The following is a 5,161-nucleotide window of genomic DNA, read 5'->3' as shown; positions in this document are numbered from 1 at the left end:
GCCTCAGGGCTGGGCTGCTGCTCTCTGGTCTGTGTCTGCCTTGTAAGAATGAGTGACATGCACATTATTAAGGTTCTCTATGTGACCCTAGGGTTCCAAAGACAAGAAAATAAATAAGGATGCCAGCCACAGATACCCCCATAATACTGCCAGGTTTAGCCTAGAACAATAGCTATGAAGAAATTGGCACTCAGATGATGTAGACCAAAGGTGATTTATTTGCAGTCTACAGTGAACAGATATGACGCTTCTGTCTCAGTTTAGACCTTCAGCTATACGGATTGCCATAGAAGTATATAGCACTGAATGCGGGATGCTGTGTGACTAGAGAGTGGGAATACTACTAAAGGTTTGTGCCCATAGGAGTCAGCTGGACTCAAAAGCGCAGCCGACAACGTGTTTGTGCCCATTTCAAAAAGGTGGACATTGTCAAAAATGACAGAAGCCCCAACGGAGCCACTGACATGTTGGAAAAACGTGATGTGAACCCGGCATTACCATCCTGATGTCATGTGTATCTCATGGATCCATTACAATTGTTAACATAGGAAACTGTATATGGTCTTTTATTATTTATTGGCAAACGGATGACAAAACAGATGAAAAATCTCAGTTTTTTTCTGGACAAAAAATGGATGATTTGGCGTACCCTCATCCTCGTTCACATGTTCAGTATTTGGTCAATAATTTACATCAGTAAAATCAGGAGTGGAACAATCAAAGGAACAGTATAAGGGTACGTTCCCACGATCAGTGTTTGTTAAATTTTTTACTCAGCTGAATTCCCACATGATTCCCACACCTCAGTTCCGTTTTTTTTATGCAGCAAAAACGTTGCGTTTTTATAAAGTATAGATAGATAGTAGTGATGAGCGCGCATGCTCGCCACTGCTCGGTACTCGCCCGAGCATCTCATTGCTTGAGATGCTCAACGCTCGCCGGGTACTTGCGCGATGCTCGGGCGGGAGCTCGGGTCCCCGTCCAGCATGTTTGGCGCTAGTTAGAGCACCAATCATGCAGGGATTGTCTGCCACTCACTGTAATGTCACAGCCATGGTGGTTGTGGCATTACAGTGATTGCCCAAATCGATGGAAACAGTGTTCACAGTGAAACATGAAAAGCCGGCAATTCAGCAGCGGCATACACCGGTACCCGACAATTTAGAACAGAAAGAATAGAGCATCACACATAGATTAGATAGGTAGAAACATGTTAGTCACATATATAATAAGTACAGTGATAGTGTTGGTTACTGTACTTGTTACTTAGTATTAAAATAAAGGACGTCACCGCTTGAGCAGGAGAATTCTCCCACGCTGGGACGGCATTGAGATGGCAGGCTGGATGGTAGCAGAACGCTGCCATCCAGCTTGTCATCCTTCAGAGACACTGCAGAGCGCAAGCATGCCTGCTCTCCGCAGCGTTCTGCTACCATCCAGCCTGCCATCTCAATGCCGTCCCAGCGTGGGAGAATTCTCCTGCTCCAGCGCTGACGTCATTTTCCGGCACCGCATGCGCAGGAGAATTCTCCCACGCTGTCAGTGACGTGCATGAGGTGAGCTGAGTTCATTGGACATGAACTCGGCTCATCTGGATGCCGTCACAGCCAGACACTGAGGAGCTTCTCAGTGTCTACGGCATGGCAAGCTGGATGGCAGCGTTCTGCTGCGTTCCAGCCTGTCATGTGAATGTAGCAGAGCTGGAGCCGTCCTGGGAACCATGGAAAGGTAAGGATGAGGTTGGTTAATTATTTTACTTGCATTGCAGGAGATCGTTGGCTTCAGCTGGAATGGGCGTGACGGTAAGTAGAGTTTAATTTAGAACATTAAAGAATTGTGTCTTTATTTCAATTACAGGATTTTATTCTGGGTGTTTGTGTTTTTTTTAACTTTCGCTATGGGGTTAGTAATGGGGGTGTCTTATAGACGCCTCTCCATTACTAACCTGGGCTTGATGTCAGCTGGCATTATAAGCTGACATCAACCCCAACCCTATTACCCCACTGCCACCGCTACAGGGCAGTGGGAAGAGCGAGGCTAAGTGCCAGAAATGGTGCATCCTTTGCTAGCTATTAAAATAGGGGGGTCCCCACGTCATTTTTTGGGGGTCCCCCATTTTAATAGCTAGTAAAGGCTAGATATTCACCTGGGGGCTGATATTAGTAGCCTGGGAAGCTCCGTGGGTATTACCCCCTTCCCAGGCTTCAAACATCAGCCTCAGCTGTCTGCTTAACCTCCGCTAGAGACTAAAATTACGGGGAACCCCACGCCAATTTTTTTTTAATAAATCCTTTATTTTAACACTAAATGACAAGTACAGTAACCAACACTGTCACTGTACTTATTATATATGTGACTGACATGTTTATATCTATCTAATCTATGTGTGATGCTCTATTCTTTCTGTTCTAAATTGTCGGGTACCGGTGTATGCTGCTGATGAATTGCCGGCCGGCTTTTTTAAAGAGACGGGTGCATGAAAATCGGAGGGCACTAGTGTGTTCTTAGTGCCCTGCTATGTTTTTCATGCACCCTCCTGTATACCCTGCCTGCCTGTCTGCTTATATATTCTGCCTGCCTGACGTTTAATTGAGCACTGTTCCCATCGATTTGGGCAATTTTTGACCTTCTGCAGACCGCCGGGGGGGGGACCGCCAGAAAAATGCTTGAGTTTTCCATAGACTTACATTGGGCTCGTTGCTCGGGTCGAGGACCCGAGTATTCCAATGTGCTCGACCCGAGCTTCGAGCACCTGAGGATTTTAGTGCTCGCTCATCACTAATAGATAGATATAGGGTAGATAATAGATGTCCGTGAGATTAATTAGTGTTTTGCTATGTAGTTTACTGTACGTGTATTAACTTAATAAAAAAAAACAATGGATGTCTGAATGAGGCTTAGGGTATGTGCACACGATGCAGAAATGAAGCAGAAAATTTCTGCATCATTTCTGGATCTCCCTGGCAGAAAAAACGCATGCAGATTGTGCATGCGTTTTTCCTGCGGAATACATGCGGATTCACATGCGTTTCCGCATGTGGATTGACAAGCGCTTTCCAGGCGATTTTAGCATCACCTGGAAAGTGCTTGACAACTAGGTCACACTATATAAATCCATGCAACCGGCATGGATTTATATAGTGTGACCCGAGAGAGTGGTAAAAATAAATGTATACTTTACCCTCTGATGGCCCGCGCTGTCCTGCTCACACCTGGGTGTAGATGAGACTCTCCTCTCCTCCACACCCGGGTACCATCCGCACATTAGAACGCGCCAATTACGCAAGTACAGATGCAGTCTTGCGGAATTGGCGCGTTCTAATGCAAGTCAATGGCGGCGAAAACGCAGCATTTCCGCAAAATTAATGGACATGCTGCGGATTTTTGAGCGCAGCATTTACGCTGCGGAAAAATCCGCATCATGGGCACAGCACATGCGGATTTCAATTGGGGAACATTGCTGCCCTTCTACCATGCGTTTTCAATGCGTTTCCGCGGCGTTTACGCAGCTGCAAAAAACGCCGCGGAAACGCATTAAAAACGCACCGTGTGAACTCAGCCTTCGGCTATGTGCCCACTAGTAGATTTGATGCAGAGCATTTTTTGCCTCTCTCCGGCAGAAAAAAACGCATGCAGATTTACATGCGTTTTTTCTGCCAGAGAAAAGCGTTTTTTCAGCGTTTTTACATGCGTTTTTTCAAGCACTTTTCCAAGCGATTTTGAGCATCACTTGGAAAAGTGCTTGACAAGTTGGTCACACACTATAAATCCATGCAACCGGCATGGATTTCTATTGTGTGACCAACTTAGATGCTTTAAATGCAGCATCTATAGTAAAAAAAAAAAAAAAAAGAATTAAAAAGTTAAAAATAAAAAAACCCTGTATACTCACCTCTCCGGTCTCCTCGCTGCGACGATCCTCTCTCCTCGGCGTCCCGCGGTGTACTGGCAGGACCTGCGGTGACGTCATTTCAGCTGAATAAATGACATCACCGTAAGTCCTGCAACTACACCGCGGGACGCCGAGGAAAGAGGATCGCTGCCGCCGGGAGGAGACTAGAGAGGTGAGTACACAGGTTTTGAAATTTTTAACTTTTTTATTTCTTTTTTTCACCGCGTGGTAGCCGGGATGAAGAGAGTTGTAGTCTCCTCTTCATCCCGGGTACTACACGCAACGCGATTACGCTGCAAATTCGCGGCCATTGAATTTAATTGAAACGCAGCAAATCCACATATACCTGTGGGTTTGCTGCGTTTCAATGTTCCTCAATGGCTGCAAATTTGCGGCGTAATCGCGGTAGAAATGGTCATGCTGCGTTTTGCAAAGCAATGCGAATTCGGCGTGCCAATTAGCGCATCATGTGCACAGCACATCCGAATTCACATTGCTTTGCATGGCAGACGGTTTTACAAGTGTTTTCGCGGCTGTAAAAACGCCGAAAAAACGCTACAAAAACACTATGTGTGTACATGGCCTTAAAGAGGTTGTCCGGTCTACATCTAGAACTCTGCAGTCACTCTGTGAGAGTGTTACCATCTGAGAGAAACGGACATTTTTTCTGAGATGTCATCCTAGTTGCTTCCGTTTTTTATCTTATCCGGGGGTTTTTTCACTGAAACTCGTAGACCGTCTGAACTTATTTATGTGTATATCAAGTATATTCACTAACTCTGATGATGTACCTACATTGTTATTGATACCTCTGTTTTTCGTTTTTGTATCCACATATTATGGAACTAGTCTAAAGCCCCTGACGAAAACCCGTGAGGGTTGAAACGATGGGCAGGAACCACCTTTTGCATTTGGATTTCACTGTATGTACATCAATAAAAGGACATAAAAAGAACCTTTGACCTCTGTGCTATTGTTATTTTGAGTGCCAGAACCTTATCTTAATCCATGAACTTATTTATCTGTTAATGAGCGTATGAAAAATTAATCAGTTTCACCCAGAAAACTCAGATTATTTTTTCTCACCCATGTGCAATCTGTTGTCTCAGCAGCAGTTATTAATCATTTTACAAGACCATTTACAGTTTCCAATGTGTCTGTAGTAAACGGATGCTATATGGTAGCTCCATATGACATCTGACATTTTTACACACCCATAGACTTGAATGGGTTAGTCTCATCCGACACACAGAAGAAACTAGTGCATGC

Source organism: Phyllobates terribilis, unplaced genomic scaffold, assembly GCF_046119375.1.
Source record: "Phyllobates terribilis strain yellow unplaced genomic scaffold, ASM4611937v1 Scaffold_5__5_contigs__length_657084704, whole genome shotgun sequence".
NCBI lineage: Eukaryota > Metazoa > Chordata > Amphibia > Anura > Dendrobatidae > Phyllobates > Phyllobates terribilis.
This window is presented reverse-complemented; position numbering follows the sequence as displayed.